The sequence below is a fragment of the Mustela nivalis genome (assembly GCF_964662115.1).
Source record: "Mustela nivalis genome assembly, chromosome: 15".
In the NCBI taxonomy this organism is placed as follows: Eukaryota; Metazoa; Chordata; class Mammalia; order Carnivora; family Mustelidae; genus Mustela; species Mustela nivalis.
In genome coordinates, this window is record NC_139034.1 from 65,626,885 (window position 1) to 65,645,418 (window position 18,534).

Genomic DNA, 18,534 nt, shown 5'->3' on the forward strand with positions numbered 1-18,534 from the left:
GCTACCCACACACTTTATATACTTGACTCCTTTTACCTTTATTTTGGAAATACAGAAATGGAAGCAAAGATAAGTTCGTAAACTCCTCAAATAAAAGTCACAAATTTAATAAATGTTGGAAATTGGATTAAAATCCAACTTTTGAAGTATATATACTGCAGTGTTTATCTTTCAGTGGGAATATGGTGACCAGACCTAGATATCAGTATTATCTAAGTTGAAGATAGTACCACCTTCCTATTTCTTCATACCCCTGTCATCATTTTCCCCAGTCCCTGCTTTCCTGTTTTTATTTTGTCTTTCCAGTTCACTCCAGGTAGAGCAGTAATTAAAACTATAGTTCAGGGTTATAATCTTCTGATACCTGTTTTGAGAGTAATCAGATCTGTGTAAGTTTCCACTCTAATGAATACTTTAGAAGAAGTCATGATGAAAAGAAATGAAAAACAAAAGTTCTATGAAGATATTGGTTCCTCTCAATGAACATAAACTGTGGCAGGAAATAACAGGACAGACTCATTGTCAATATCTAAATGGGGAGGAGTGTTTAAGTAAAAACAAGGCCAGTCTTTGTCATGTCTTCGATATGGCAAATTGCCATTGCTTTTAGGATCATGAAGTTCAGACAGGTAACAACCGGCTCTCCGTTTAGGTAATTTAGTCCTTGTGAAAGGAAGATTGGCAGAAAGGGAAGAAAGTGAAGTATTCTGTTTATCCAAAGAAAAATAGATTCTGGTCACTAAGTGCACAATCTTCTCTCATGTTATCCTGACAGGACACTTTTCTTTGTACATAGAAAGAATCATTTACAGGACAAAGGGTAATTGAGATATTGACCTTAACCACTCCTTGATCTTAGAAACCTGTCCACTTGGTATACAATGCCAAGGCAGCTGTTGCTTCTTTATTGATTTTTCAAAAAAGAAATTCCCTTTGAATTATCAAAGATTTAATGTCTACACAATATTACATTTATAAATACACACTTAAAATAAATTCTGAACTAGTGATGACCAGCTTTTAACACATTTAGCAGGTGTTAAATACAAGTAAAAGCAACATGGGGCTGATATTTGTGAAGTTTTGCTTAAATCATTATCAAGTGATCACTAACTGATTTTTTTTTTTCACTCTTGTTTTTTGATCGTAAGGTAACAAAGAAAGTGCAATTCTGGAGTGGAAGGCCTTAAGAATAATTTAAAGATTGTAGGGGTGTCTGGGTGGCTTAGTGGGTTAAGCCTCTGCCTTCAGTCCAGGTCATCATCTCAGGTCCTGGGATCGAACCCCACATCGGGCTCTCTGCTCAGTGGGGAGCCTGCTTCCCCACCTCTCTCTGCCTGCCTCTCTGCCTATTTGTGATCTCTCTCTGTATGTCAAATAAATAAAATCTTAAAAAAAAAGAATAATTTAAAGATTGTAAGCCACTCTAATGCCATATAAAATTTCATCTTCAACCCCTGCTCAAAGGAACAACATTCTACAGTATTTAAAATAGATTTCTCTATCATTAAGTATCCATTAGGCCAGAAGGAATGAAAACATATGCATTTATTATTTAACTAGTAGACACCATGTTCATTTCTAAAAAGCATGGATTTAAGTTTGACTTAATAGCTTGAAAGCTTTATTTAAAAAATCAGAAGATAAAGCTATTTATAACAAAACATTCTCAGACCTTAGTTATGAAATATTTACAAGAAGATCAGATAAACTGTGTTTGTGTGCATGTGTGTACATGTGTGTGTTTTAGTGGGTCCAGGGAAAGTGATTAATACAAATATGGTTGTGGCTAACATAAACAAAATGGCAAAGGAAAACTATTGATTGAGGTTCTATGTTATGTGCTAAACACTTAAATGGAATTTAATGAGTTTTTTTTTCCTTATTAAATCCTCCCAGAAGACCAATGGGGGACTCTTTATTATCTGACTTTTATTAAGGAGAAAACTGAGTCTGAAATAGTAAATGAATTTTCACACATCACAGACCACTGAAATTGAAATCAAAAGATTCTCGTTTGTAAGCCTGTGTTCCTTCTCTGGGTCATCTATTATTGCCTATATCATGTATCTTTCACACCACCACTTCAGTCATATCCCTCTATCAGTGTTTCACTAGTCCAAATCTTTGAAATAATATACTGTTAAGAAAACTAATGAAATTGTGTTCCAATCTTACCATTTCTCTTATTATAAAATAGAAGTAATTATCCGTAACCTGTCAACAACATGTGTCTCTGTAGCAACAACTCTGATAACAATTTGAGAAAGTTTAAGTATTTTACAAATTCTAGGATGATAGAAAGTACAAGATGCCATATGTAAATTGTTTGTACTCATCTGTTGTAATTTTTGAAATTATTTTTATTCCTTAACAAAATTACACAAATGCAATGTTGTGTGATTTTTTTCCTGATTCAGATTCATTCAAATCTTCTTTGGGTAAGACATTTCTCACAACATAATATTCATAAATACAAGGCAAGGCATAAAGGAGAAAATGGTTATCTGGTATTATCAATAAATACTAAACACTTTGAATGCATTATTTACCATATATGTCTTTAACTTATATCCCAATAGGTCAAAATCAGAATAAAAATGATGACTTAGTTTCCTTTTTCCCAGTATATGAATATTTTTAGACATGATAATTATCTTTACTGTTGGAAGTTCTGTGGCATTAGATAACATTAAGGGAGATATTCTTTTAGATTAATTTATATTTTTTATTTATTTGAGGTGGGGAGGGGCAAAGATAGAGGGAGAAAAACTCCTAAGCAGACTCTGTGCTGAGTGCAGAGCACAACATGAGGCTCCCTCTCACAATACTGAGATCACGACCAGAGTAGAAACCAAGAGTCCATCGCTCAACTGACTGCTCCACCTAGGCACCCCTCATGAAGGGCATTTCAAATCTTACTATGGCAAAAGACAAAACTCAAAAATGCTTTGTGGAAAGTATTCATTAATTTACAAAGGAAAAATAGTGTATTTCAGGTACAATATTAATGTTTTTGGCATCCTGGCTTCACACACTCGTTTTGGCTTGTATTTCATTGGCACACTATTTTTTTTTTGAATATTTATGAATCATTTTTTCTTTCTTCCCAATTTTTGATTTATGTCCTGAATAATTGGTAATCATGTAACACCACCACCACCAACAACAACAACAATGTGTTGGGTTGTTTTAGGTTGATTTACACCCATTATATTGGGTGGAGGAACTATGTGATATCAGATGTTGAAGATTGTTTTATTGCAACTATATTTTATATCTGCTTAAATTTGAGTTGATTCCTATGTTTAGAGTTTAAAAAAAACTTAATAGAGGGATGTTGGTGAAATTTTGATAAGAAATTATGGTTTGTAGCTGAAGGAACTAGTATGGCAGGGGTATCTTGATGTAAACTTTTATATGCAGGGCCACAAGTGATAAAATTTTGCAGAGTGTCAGAAATAAAGCCATTCTTCCTACCTCTCCATAGAAGTTATCAATGTTTGGGTTCCAAGAATACTTAGAAATTTTCGTAGCATCAAGAAAAGTAGGCTGTGCATGAATACTAATGTGCCAATAATGGACATCAGCAACTAAGAGGCTTTCCAAATCACTTTGTGAGCTGCAGACACAAACAAGTGGAATCAAAATTGGAAAGAAGAAAGAATGCAGATATTAAAGTGAATAGAAATGTTTTTGTTTTGCTTTGACCATATGTGAAACACTTCATTATGAATTCTCCTAAGATTGGGAAAAACACAATGAAGGATGTGTAATTCCCAACAATAAAGTTCCAGAGGCCACCATAATTTGAGCACAAAAAGGGAAGGACATATGGCTTTGCTTTGTAATCACAAAGGCTTGAGTAATTCTAGCTAAAACTGTAATAATACTAGTTATAAAAGAAATTATTGAGGCACTCTTCCTAGTATTCAACATACACTTTCTGTTTTCCATCTTGACACTAATCATGTGATACGGATATTACTATCACTATTTTACAGATGAAGAACATGAAATTCAAAGATGTTAAGTAACTTTTCCAAACTCCCATAGCAAATAGATGGTAGTCAACATTAAAATCAGTTGCTTTAATCAGCATTGCTACAAAATCTGGACTCATTTGGTGCATTTTCACACATGAAAAGAACTTGTCTTGTACATGAGTAAATACTTTACAGACTAAAACAACTGACAAAACTAACAAGATGGAGTCTGAAATTGGAATAAAGTAGAACATGAAAAGAATGGAGAGATATATATCTCCATTGTTTTATATATATATTTCATATATTTTCATATATATATAACATGCATATATATATGTATATATAAATATATACACACATATATATAACCTATATCATTAGAAACCATGTTTGATCACCTAAAAAAAAAAGAAAGATTTTCACTTGAGGCTCTAATAAGTTGACATTTTGTTGTCCAGAAATGTATCATATGCCTGCTAACAATGGAAAATGAGTTTGGGAAATGCACTTAATTCCAGATAGCCACACTGGCAGCTTTACATAATGCAAATGAAAAGTGGGCAGGGGAGAGATAGATAGATGATAAAAAGATAGATAGGTGATAGATAGATAGATAGATAGATAGATTGATTGATATGGTAGATTAAGGAGCTATGAACTCAGGAGCTATTTAGGAGTATGAATACTTAGTTAAAATAGTTAAAATTAAATCAATGGAAATAAAGCAAGAAAGTCACAGTATTTTTCTCTTATTAAATTGCACATTTTCTATTTTTGTTGTTGTTACTATTGTTGTTTGCTTTTTGGTTAAATTGTTGCTTGCTTGTTTAGATTATTCCTTTTTGGCTGAAGTTTAAGGACTAGTATTTCATACATTGTTGAAAAGAAGATGATGTGGTATAAGCTTTGTCAATAGGAATTTTGATGGTGTATGTCAAAAGCATAAATTATTCTGCATGGAATACAATCTCCATGGGGATAGAAATCCTGGCAGTATGTGCCAGTGATCTGAGATGAATGCCAGCCTCAATACAGAAATGCACTAAATATTGCTTGAATGAATGAGTTAAATACCCCTAATTCTAGTAATTCTGATACCAGGAAAGCATTTTAAAGAATAAAGAAAGATGCTTTGAATAAAATATATGTAAAAGAGTGCTAAATCTGACCTTCTCTCCAAAACTAAAAAGGGAAACCATATATATATTCCAAAACACCAGACTGATTAAATTACATTTTCTTCATACACTGGGATAGTAGAGACTTATTTTAAAAAGTAATAATTATGAATATAGTGATATGTTCATGCTGAATGAAATAAGTTGCCAAATATTATACATATGTGTGTGTATACACACACACACACATATATGCATAATATGAGATTAAAGTGGTAACAGCACAACAGTTTACTGCTAATATTAAACAAATGTCTATTGGGCCTTAAATGGTATTCTCAGGTTAATTTCATTCTTACAACAGTTTACTTAATTTAATTTTAGACATCTTCAGGCTTATTAAGCCACTATTACTATTGAAGTGTTAATTAATTATTTTAAGTTTCACATAAGCCCTATGAGATCAGTACTATTTAATTCCAGAAACTGAATCACAGAAAGCTTAATGACTTGTTCTAGAATGCACATAAAAGATTGGCAAGGAGGGTTTGAAGCCAGGGAATTTCATCTTGTGTGCCTAATTATAGTAATAATTGTTTATTTTTCTTTTTAAAAAAGATTTTATTTATTTGACAGACAGAGATCACAAGTAGGTAGAGAGGCAGGCAGAGAGAGAGGGAGAAGCAGGCTCCCTCTTGAGCAGAGAGCCAATGTGGGGCTCAATGCCAGGACCCTGGGATCATGACCTGAGCCAAAGGCAGAGGCTTTAACTCACTGAGCCACCCAGGCACCCCTGTTTATTCTCTTATAGTGAACATACATTACTTTTATAACCAGGAAGCTTAAATAAATAGGAAGTGAAATATTTAAAAAAGAATAAGGTAACATAAAGATATTTGGGGTGTGGGTTGAATAATTTACACAACAGATTTCAAATGTCAAGGTATCAGTACAGTTGGTAGCATTACTACAGTCTGAGGCTGACAGTGGTGTAATATCAGAGGGCATTCTGTCAAGGAGCTGTGGAGGAACATGAAAGGGACCATTGCTACTTTTGTGAGTAGTTAATCTATTCTGTTCTATTCTATTCTATTCTATTCTATTCTATTCTATTCTATTCTAATAGCCATACTTATTCTATGGTTAAAGTTTCAAGCTGTGATTTCCCTGGCACATTGTGTTTTCACCTTTCCTTGGTCTAAAAAGTACCAACTGTCTGGATCAGAATCTAATAAATTATGTTTAATTATAGCATAATTTTAAAAATAAAGTGCAAAATTCATTCATGGGTAAATATTAAAAATGCCATGATTTGAAAAAAATGGAGAAAATGTTGAGAAATATATTTATTATATCCACTGAAATTTTATTTAAAAGTGGGTTCACCAGAATGCAAAAACACTTGATTGGATTTACTTAACACCCACTATGGTCAACCAAAAAAGTCAGATTAAATGTTATTTATATTTTATATTTTCTTCTGTTGTCATATTATGCTAAAATTTAATTTTATAGAGATGCTTTGTGTATAAAAAATAGACTTTTTATAAAAATGTTGCATATTAAAAATTAGAACTATAAGTAACATTTATCAATGTTTCCTTTAAAAATAAATTCATTTTTAATACTGATGTTTTTCAATGAATCAGTTTGCAACCCAACTTAGTATCTTGTTAGTATTACATTCTTATTTAGAAATCAAAGCTCAACCAACGAATACTATATTTGGCAATAAAATGCCTATGATTAAAAGAGTCAGCAGTTTTGAAATTGCAGTACTATTTGTATTCCTTTCCATTGAGGTTCTTTCTTTAACTATTAGAGACTTTTTCCAAATGCAGTGTAGGGAGCTACCTTTATATTTCACAGTAATTTAAATGAGTAGAAAGCAAAATTCTTTTAATCTGTAACTTAAATATTGTCTCAGAGTTCACATTGGATGTAACCGAAGGTAAGGTGAGGTATCTCAGCAACTAAGAGGAATTTTCAGGTTTTTTATATCTATCTATCTATCTATCTATCTATGTATAATGTTATATAACATTATACATTATATAATGTTATATATATAACATTATACATTATATATCATATGTATATGTAACACATAACATTATATATTATATATAAGTTTTATATATTCATATATTAATAGACACACATATGAATGTTTGGATGAAACCTGAAAATATATCTATATATTTCATATCTATTTAACTTTCTATCCTTCAAAGTCCTTTAAAGTCCCTGGAAATGTTATAGTTATTTCTACTCATCCAATGTAATGAAAAAGAAGAAAGGCCATTCTCAGCTATTAGGTAGTTGAAAAGAGCACTCTGTTCAAATCTCAGTGGGGTATGTGAAATTCCTTAATACCTAAGTTTGCAATAGCAGAGCAGCATCAAATCTTGACAACAGTAAATGAGAACATGTAAATTGATAGTCTTTGTACTCTAAAATTTATCAGTATCAATATCAGAAATACTTAAAATTAAAGAAGGAATTCTTATTCTGGAGGAGACAGAGAATAATCTAGAACCAACACAGTAAAGAAATAAATAGGCCTTTGCAAGAAAAAAAAAAAAGAGAGAGCTTTTTCCTATACCATGTAGTGCTAAAATTTCATATAAGCTCATGTTTGAGGGTTTGCATTGTGAACACAAGTTTTTAAATTTAAATTTTGCTGAAAATTGTTACATGGTAAATAAATACTATAAGTTAATACAACACAATCCCTTTACCCATTTATTATTTAAAATATACTTAGTTGTTTACAGGATGTTACAATAATAAAAATTCCTTTTTTGAACATTCTTATAAATTACACTTGGTGAATAAGTGCAAATACCTATCTTTTTGATCTTGGGACATCTTTGCAATTTAAAAAATTGATTAGAAATTAAAATTAAGATATTTCAAAATAATTACTTGTCAATTTATTTCAACATCATAATAATTTTTATAATAAGATGCCATTATACATTAATGCATTTTATTGGAAATAATGTTATCCAAAACAAGTAATGAAAAAGATACCATTACTTTACAACTTAATGGAAAAGAGCTGGATTCTCATTTCTATTCTTGCATTCAATCTCTTGCAACAAGTTTTTCTGCTTGAAAAATATAAAGAAAAGTTGGCCTTAGACAAAAATGATGTTGGAAAAAATTAGAAGTATTTTAATAGCTTTTTTTCAGATAATCATAGCTTTTCTTGTTACTACATTCCAACTTGAAAAGTGGTAGCTTCTTAAAGAAAGTATAATGTAGAACCTGAATCCATATCAATAACTCTTTAATACTTCAGTTTTATAAAATTCATTAGCCTATTTTGAATGGATATTTTAACCGATGTATGATTTTGTATCATATTTGTTAAATGAATTATGCAGCGCTTCCCAATATTGCCACATTTTATTTTTCATACTAAAAGAAATTATAGTCATTAACATCTCCATCTATCTCATTAGAAAAACTTGAAGAGTTGGAAAGGCACTACAAGTTTCTGCAATTGTAATACTTGCTTGTAACTGATATCTTTTAAAAAAATTTTGTATAATGATGAAGAAAGATAACTATTGGTATAGGTTGGTGTGTATACCTTGATAAGAAACCAGGAGTGTCATTCACTACTGTCTTTGCATCAACAGTGTAACCATCAATACAATTGTTTGAGGATAAAAAATGACCATTTAAAGGGTTATTTCACACTTTGCATATTTCAGTACTACTTGTCTTTTTGACCAAGCATTTTCATAAATTATTTTCTATGATAGTTTGTAGTTTTTTGCACAAATATAGATAAATAATTATAGTCACATCTGTATATTAATGCAAGTCAAAAGTACACCCTGAAGACAAAGATGTTAACTCTGTCTCATGTTTTCAGCTTAATCATTAATTTGAAGAGTTACTCTATAATTTAAAAGTGAATTGACATGACTTTTCTTTTTAACTAACTTTTTATCTGGCAGGCATTCATCAATGTCGACTACACAAGGCCTTTTTAATTTCTCAGTCATCAGGTACCTTATCCAAGCAATGAAATAGAAAGTTTACCCAGCAAGAGACTCCATGACTTTTTCAAATGACTTTCAGGTCTAAGAGAGATCATCATGTTTACCTTTAAAAGATTCAAGTATTTTTCCCTTTAAACTCAGAATGATTGTTTCAAAATGATTCCACATTTTAACTGAAACATAATACTATTTAAAATGTCTGTGATATAAACAACGATGAGTCAAATGATTACCATAAACTGAGAGAAAGATGGTCTTTGTCATATTTTCCTTTCTTAGTTACAGCTGACCCAGTTTATTTGGACTAGTTTCCTGGTTCATGAGTCAGAATACTCACTAAAATGTCAAATTCATCTTTTTCAGCAGCTATAATCATAGATGGTGAAGCTGTGGGTTGAGGCAACATGTTGACTCTCCCTTTTTTAGGCCAACATTCCAGCATTAACTGTAAGAGAAATATATTGTAAATAAATGTTATTTTATTTTGGAGACAAAATATTTTTATTCTAAAATATCTGTTTCAAATGAAATTTAAGCATTTGGAAAAGTTTTTAGATAACACTTAAAAAAAGGTAAGTGCAAAACAAGAATCTAAAGTGTATTTAACTGTGTTTCCACAAATTTGCACTTACAGTGATTACTCAGATACTTGGAGGAATTTCTAGCATCTGCTATCTGCAGTCTTTCACCCTTTTTCTAATTTTTACTCTTTCTATCTTGCTTTCTTTTTGAATGATTATTTTGTTGTTATTTTATCTTCCTTCTGATTCATTTATTGTTTGTTCTAGTATGCTGCAAAGATTTCTTTAGATATTCAAAAAGAATCACTGGACTTTCTAGCATATACTCACAAAAGGCTTTTATTTAAAAGTAAAGGGATGGTTGTAGCAAGAGGAATAGAGCTGGCAAGCACTGAGGACTAAGACAAAGAACTGTAGAAGCTCTTGAAAAAATATAGGTCCCTTGGTCAGGTGATACAGTTCTTCACAGCAGTTAGGCCAGCAGCAAATCATTAGTAGGGAAAGTGATCACCAGGGATTATTTGGACCTTAAACACCAAAACATAGATAGATCTCAATGCCTTATCTTTACCAATAGTTAAAAAGTGGACATCCAGACATCCTCAGGTATGAAGACAGAACTTTATCAGTCCATTTATAAATCAACTCTATATTTGCATATGCCTTATTAAATTCTTTAATAGTTAACCTACTTTATCCTTTCTATCCAATTTAATAGTATATAAACAATATTGTTATTCTCCTCTCGAAAAATGTTTTTCTTTTTTATTATAGCCTTTCCCCCCATAGATTTGACACTATCATTATTCTTTTATTCTGTCATAGTAATTACGATTTAATTTACCATAATATTAAGTTAATTATTTCTACAGTATACTTTCCATTCTATGTGATGGGTTAGCCATTTAAAAAAAATCATTCTTGTGGAAATTAATTATTCTTTTCTTAATTAAAAAAAAAAAACCTTCAGGTGTCTCAGTTGGTTAAGCCACTGCCTTTGGCTCAGGTCATGATCTTGGAGTTCGGGGATCGAGTCCCACATCAGGCTCCTGGCTCTGCAGGGAGTCTGCTTCTTCCTCTGACCTTCTCCCCTCTCATGTGCTCTCTCTCTCTTTCTCTCAAATAAAAAAATAAAATAAAACTTAAGAAAAAAATTTCAGAAAATTCTGAAAATAAACCTAAGTGATTCCACACTACCAGTTTCACTGATGTTTCTGTTCTTATAATAATTTTTAAGTATTTCTAGAGAAATCTATCTGAATAAGACCTTTTCTACTCTAACTAAAGGATATATTTATTATCTTTATTAAGGTATGGATATAAAGAGCTTCAAATGCCCTCAAGCATGTGTTGTTGGCTTCTGATATGTAAAGAGAAACATTCATTTTATACTTGATGTCGGTAAGTATCAAATAAACTGGCACTTAAAGATTGAAATTATATTCTATTTTTTCCTTCTTGTGAGTTTACTTAGGCATTTACATTCATGTTTGAAGTTTTTAAAATTCCTATTGGTTATTATTCCCACATTATTAATTTTCATTATATTAGACCAGGTGAACATACAACAGTTTGATACAAAATACTTTGTTTCATCAGTTATCTGCAAGTACATCAAACTTGATTATATTTATTTACTGTAGTCAACTAGGTACTACTTGTGTCTTCATACTGATCATTTATTTGTCAGGTGATGATATAACTAAAATCAATCAGAAATCCAAATGTGTAATCCTCTTTATCATATAAAGATGGTAAGTAATTCAAAATATTATGATTTTCTAAGATTTGCCTTAAATTTAGCAAATCATCAAGTGGCCACACGTACATATTACCTATGAAGTGGCAAAGTATTATATTCACCTTATTTTTATCTACACTGCAAACAGATATCAATAAACTATGGAGCATAGTATTACCTGAAAATATTTGTTAGCTTGACATGGGCAGTAGATGCTTTGATATGAAAACTTTCTCCTTTCCCTTTTCTCAGGCAATTAAAAATAAACAAATAAATGGTGGAACTCTTAGGACATATCTTGGACGGTTTGAATAGACTTGAACATGAGATACTTTTCTAAAATTTAGTGCTCAGGTAAGGTAAATGTCAATGAAAAATTTGAATAGAAAATTTAAAAATCAGGGGCGCCTGGGTGGCTCAGTGGGTTAAAGCCTCTGCCTTTGGCTAATGTCATAATCCCAGGGTCCTGGCATTGAGCCCCGTATCAGGCTCCCTGCTCAGCAGAGAGCCTGCTTCCCTACCTCTCTCTCAGCCTGCCTCTCTGCTTCCTTGTGATCTCTGTCAAATAAATAAATAAAATCTTTTAAAAAAATAAATAAAGACAATTGTTAAGTTTAAAGAAAAAAGAAAATTTAAAAATCAAAGTCATTTTATGACCAACATCATACAATGAGCAGTTGACTAAAACTCAGGGGAACAAAAACACTGGGTTGTAAACTAGTCAAAAGGCTTAAGTGACTCTAAAATTTGGAAACTAGAGAGGACCTCTGGTAACATCTTTGTGAGATGAATGGGTCATGCTAGGGTAATAATCTAGCCTTAGCTCTTTTTAAAAAATCATTAGATTCTATTAATCATTGGGCCTTTGTGCTTTTCTGGCTATAGGAGTCCACTAAGTAGAAGATATTTAACAATATTAATTATTTTACTATGAGTCAAATAAACTTTCACAACTGAAACTGAAATGTGTAAAGTTATAAATTTATTTTTCTAAAAAACAAACTTGAAATATCATCTCGTGTTCTATCTTCTGGCTTCCGTAACATAATCACTTGAGGTAATGTCAATGAATTTAATAAATTTTCATTCAAATATTGTTTTAACCTACTAAATATAGGGTTATATCTGTCTTCTACATATTATTTCCCCATGACTTCTAAATCCCAGGTGACATAGTATCTTATGTAGCATCCAGATTTTGGTGGGGAATAGGTAGTAGGAACTTACTTGTCTATTCATCTGCAAGTGTTTTCAGAAACACACTTTACTTCCTCTTGTTATTCATCATAAACTTCTCCCTTTATTGCATCTGATGAGAAGTGCTTAGACCCATGAACCTTCTAGCCACCTAGGTAATTTCGATTATTTCAAGCACCAAGTATTCAGGTTCACTTGCTTTTATCAGATAGTTCTTGACAAATATTCAGATAAATGCAAATTGAAATTTTCTCCAAAATTATTTTTGGGTTGGTCCTAAGACACTTAGTTAGGGAGTGTTACATAAGCCTTATACCAACATGCTGATTCTTGTCACCATTTCTGCATTAAAGCTAGTTTAATATTTTCATATAGTGAATTTCTTTATGGGTTTCATTGAGCTTAACCCCATCAGAAAGGCACACATTATAGGTAATCTTTAACAAGAGTCCAGGGACAAGAAGGTAAAGTTCTTCTCTGTTCTTGTTCCTATTTCTTTGCTACTGCAAACAAATTAAGCTCAGGGTCCTTCAAAGCTAAGTCCTTGGTTCTTTAAAATAGGAGACTCTTGAACATGAAGTCTTTTTTTTTTTTTTTTTTTTTTTTTAAGTGGTAAGGACAGGTTTTAATCAGTAATACATTGTTGCCTTAGAGAAGGAGGACTTTCATTTTGAGGTTATTGTTCCTGCCTTAAGTGTAAAAATCTAATTGAAACACAAAGCTTATTTCCTATTGCCTCAAATTCATTTAATCCTTCTTTTACCTAGTATTTTTGAAATCAATGAATGTTGCTGAACTATTTGCAGGAAGATGGAGGGAAGGATAGATATTTGGTTTATAGGTCTAAATTTTATTTGTTTTTCATAATTGAAATATTTTAGTTTTATGTACAATGAGTTAACATTAAGGTAGGTATACTGGGTCTGCAGTTGAGGTATATATCTTGGATGACACATTCAAGGAAATTCACCTAATCCACCTTAATGATGCCTATATCTTTCCCATACTGACAGAAACACTGGCGACACATACTGAAGCACATTTTTCTGGGCCAGACTGTGCCGGTTTGAGCAGATGTGGCAACCATCAGAACCCTGGCCAGATTTCCTCAGATGGCTCCCGTAGAACTTCTGGTGACCCATCTTGCTCTCTCAGATTCAGTGAGGCAAAAGGTGGTCCAAATGTATTATAGCATATTTCTATTTGGACAAATTTTCTAATTTTTTTCAACTTAGTATAACACATATGCAGAGAATCGGCATACCCACAGTTACATCAAAAGCTGCCTGCATACTCAAAGTCAACTACTATTATGATTTCTAACAGATTAACTCAGAGTGCTTTTGATTATGTTTTAAATTCATATAAATTAATTATATTGTATGTAGTCCTTCAGATTTTGCTTCTGTTACTCAGCACTACTTTTATAAGACTCATGCATGTTGCTGACTATAGCTCTACCTATGCTATCTTAATTTCTATATGTTATTCCCTTGAGTAAATTATATTCCAATTAATTGGAAATCATGGATTGCTATTTTAATTTTCCAGTTTAAAACGCTGACAAATAATATTGTTACCAATATTGTTTTTTGCATCTTTTGGTACACATGTGCATACAATTTGGTTTAGAAATTGTTTTCAAGGGGTGCTGGGTGGCTCAGTTGGTTAAGTTTCTACCTTTGGCTCAGGTCATGATCCTGGGGTCCTGGGATCAAGCCCTGCTTCAGGATCCCTGCTCAGCAAGGAGCCTGCTTCTCCCCCTCATCCTGCCTGCTGCTCCCCCTACTTGTTATCTATCTCTCTCTCACTGACAGATAAGTAATAAAATCTTTAAAAAGTTGTTTTTAAGATCACTAGATGACTAGAAAAAATTTTCCAAAGGTGGTGTACAAATTGAAATGTGTGAGCACTATATCGTTGTCAATGTTTGGTATTGTTATGAGTTTGGTTTTTTTGTTTGTGTTTTTTTTTTTTTTTTTTTTTTTAAGAGTCGTTATTAGAAGGAAACTTCTACAAACTGATACAAGGTAACTGTGAAAAACCTACAGCTAATATTACATTTAATGGTAAAGGACTAGCAATTTTCCACCTAAAAGCAGGGAATAGGCAAGGATGTCCATCTACTATTTCTCCTCAATATTTTACTGGAAGTTTTAGCCACTATAAAACAGATAAATGAAATAAAAGGCATTATGATCTACAGGGGGAAGGAGTAGAACTATTTTATTTGGAGACAAGTTAATTTTCTATATGAAAAATGCTACAGAATTTACCAAGAAGAAAAGCTACTAGAACCAATAAGTGAGTTCAACATGTTTGTATGACACAAGGTTAACCTATAAAAATGCCTAGGTATCCACCTTCATTCTTAAAGAGGATTTTTATGGAGTATATAATCCTAACCAACACATTTTTCAGCAGCATTCTGAAACATGTGTGTGTGTAGGATCCAAATAACCAATGCTTTATCATTGACACTATTTAGAAGCCCCAATGTATGATAATAATAAAAAGCAAAGTTGTTTCTACTAAGTTTTATTATGTATTTAAATTAAATAAAAACAGTGAACCCAATTATTGCCTATGCTTGGGACAAAATGCCCTCCCCAGTTGCAAGCAGTTATCCATTATTATTATCCAGCTTCCAAACTTTTTGCTCAAAAGCCAACTGTTGTTCTTAATTATAAAGCATGATTGTTACTTCTTTGAAGATAAAATAAATCCTTTCCCTATCTTACTGGTTATTTTATAGACCTCTCTTTATATTTGTTTTTAATTTTTAATTTCATATTTTCATTTTTTTCAGGTTTTGTGAGAGTTTGAAAATGTGCAATTATTTCATTACTTTTCTTAGTTGTTCTCTTATTTTTATTCTAACCTGTCTTCAATTTGCCAATTTTTCTTCACTTATTTAATCTGGTGTCATTGAGTTTTTAATTTTGATAATCGTATTTTTCAATTGTAGAATTTGTATTTTTTTCAGATCTGCCATGCAATATTTATCATTTCCTGTCCCAACTTGAAGCATTCAGTCTAGTCTTTTATCTCCTCCAACATTTTAATCTTAGTTATTTAAAATTATAAACCTGGAAATTTCTATATATAGGCCTTTTGTGTTTTACTGTCTCTATATCTTATTGCTCGCATGCACATATACACCCAATATGCATCCATGCACACATATCACACATCATCCAAAACCCAAAATAATTATATGAAAAATTCTTCTTTCTATATTCTGAGAGCATATCTATTGAAAAACAAAATAAGCATTGTTAATTTTAACTAGAGGAAACAGAAAACTATCTTCAGGAATTCAGAATTTAATACATAACCTTCAACAAGTCTTAAAAACTATTAGTGTTTAATTTTAATGCACAAAATATTAAGCAAAGGTTATGGTACCTGTGGTACCAAACATGACTATTTGATGGTGAACTTGGAAAAGGACTTATAATTAAAGAGAGGCATGATTTGTTGAAGGGTCCTATTTTCTTCTTAAACTTTCCCTTATAATGTGTTTCTATCTCTTCATGGGACACTGAAGTGAAATCTTTTTGTTGTGAAATAAAGATAGTGACCCTGAAAGTGAAACTACTGTGCTTTATGGCAGTTGTTATACTGCCAGGTGTCAAAGTAGTCAACTGGGACAATGGGCCATACTGAAAGTAATAATCAAGCTATTGTACAAATATAGGTTTTCCCTGTCTTATGATGAGGTTACACCTTGCCCATCATAATGTGAAAATATCATAAGTCTATAATACATTTAATATACCTAACTTATCAAACATCCCAAGTTAGCCTAGCCTACCTCAAATATGCTCAGAACACTTGCATTGGCTTACAGTTGCACATCCTCCTCCAACATAAAACATATTTTATTATAAACAATTGAATATCTCATGTAATATGTTGGATTCTGTACATAAAGAGAAAACAGACTGGTTATAAATGTTTCACTTATTTACCCTGGTGATCATGTGGCTAAGTGGGAGTTGCTGTGCCCAGCATCAGGAGAGAACATCATAACACCTATTATTAGCCCAGAAAAAGAGCAAAATTAAAAATTCCAGTTATGATCTCTACTGAATGTGTATCACTTCTGTATGATTGCAAAGTTAAAAACTCCTAAGTTGATCCATTTTAAGTCAGGGACTATCTGTACTGCAATAGTGCAGGGAAGAAGCAAAGAGCAAGAAAAGTGGTAGCTCTCTAATTTCCATGTTTTTTTCCCCCACAGATCAACACAGGCTAGGCTCCGTAAGATGACATGCAATGTACGTGGGAAAAGTTGAGGAGAACTGAGGAGAACTGAACAAAAGTCTCCTGTCCAGGATTATTTTCAAAGCTTTGAAATCGAATTGAATTTTCCCTGCTTGTTTTCAGACTTGCCTGGGACTTGAGACCCCTTTTCCTTCTGTTTATACCTTTTTGGAATAGCAATTTCTATCCTATAACTATCCCAACAATATATTTTATAAGTATATAACTTGGCTTCAAATTTCACAAGTACATAGATAACAGTGAATTTTGTCCCTGGATGAACATAGCTGGATTCTCACCCGTAACTGATTTAGGTGAGTTTGAGTTGGTTATATTTAGATGAGGTTTGGGACTTTGAGTTGAAACTGAAATCTCTGAAATGGATTAATAATCCTTTTGAGGATGTGGGATTGTGGAGAATTTATTTTCCATAAGGGAAAGACATTAATTTGGAGGAAGACAGAGGGTGCACTATTATGAGTTGACTTGTGTCCCTGTCAAAGATTCATTGAAATCCTCAGATTAAAATACTCTCACATTTAAGCAGAAAGTCTTGCATAATAACTCTACAAAATGATTTTTGTTCCAAAGTCAATATACATGAGTATCACATACAATTAATGACAATAAGTTTGGTTTTTAATGTAAGTCAAATTGCTATAGATGTTTGTTCATGTCTATTCTGTTTACAAAATAATCTCACTTCAAGAATAATCATTGAATACAATAATGATTAACATAATTAAATAACATAATTTATTAACATAGCTATTCAGTTTGATCATAAACACGATAACAAATTGGCTGAAATCTTAAAATCACTATAGCTAGGATCATTTCACCCAAAACTTCCTAGGATGTTTTTGGCACATGTCCCATCTGCCAAATTTATAATCCAGGCAAATGGTAGCCATAAGCAAGAACAAAAGCTTCAATGTCTATTTGATATTTAACAAATAGACTTTATGCAGTAACCTCCCTCAAGTGGGTATATATATGTTTACTATTGTCTATATATTTTTTAGATGGCCATAAGGCTTCCTCTTCCAAATGGCAACTGCATTTACAACTAAAAAACAAGATGAAATAAAACAAACAACAACCAACCTCCTAGTCTTTGTATTTTCAACTTGGTGTATTTATTACTAAGCTTTTTATCTAGAGATAGAAGTGTCTATTTTATAAGAACTGTAATCAAATAGCTATAATGGTACTGTTCATCATCCAGAAATTCCATCGTCTTTATCATCCTGTATCAGTAGTGAAAAATAAAAGAACAACTAAGGCTTGGACAATTTTTTTTGAAGGATTAGCTGCCATGACCTGAGGTATCCTTTACTTTCTCAGCTGCTAAAAAATTCACTGGTGGGAAATAAAAGGTTATCATCTTCTTAACTCTCACCTGGTAAGGCTAGCAATTATATGTCTAAGAACTTACTGCCAACTTTTAAAGGTTTATTGCCATATTCAAAAGTCTGTAACTAACAGGTCTAAGCAGATTTACCAAAGGAAAACCTGGAAAACAAAATAAGGATTGTCTTAACACTTCTTTGGAAAAAGACCGTATCAGGTCCTACTAAAAAGGCAGTTATCTTTAAAAGCACAGATTCTTGGATTTGTATTTTCAAACTCACAATGCCTCATAATCCCATGACCTGGATATCTTTGATGCTTATAAAT

The 18,534-nt window shown here is 32.1% G+C and overlaps 1 long non-coding RNA gene across 1 annotated transcript in view; it reads right to left on the bottom strand.

Annotated features, from left to right (window-relative positions):
• The window catches only part of LOC309849309, a 166,373-nt gene that overhangs the window by 7,139 nt on the left and 140,700 nt on the right, over positions 1–18,534 (bottom strand). Inside the window, exon 3 of the long non-coding RNA XR_014303643.1 lies at positions 9,464–9,571. This is a non-coding gene — a long non-coding RNA (uncharacterized lncRNA). The remainder of the gene's footprint in view (positions 1–9,463; positions 9,572–18,534) is intronic.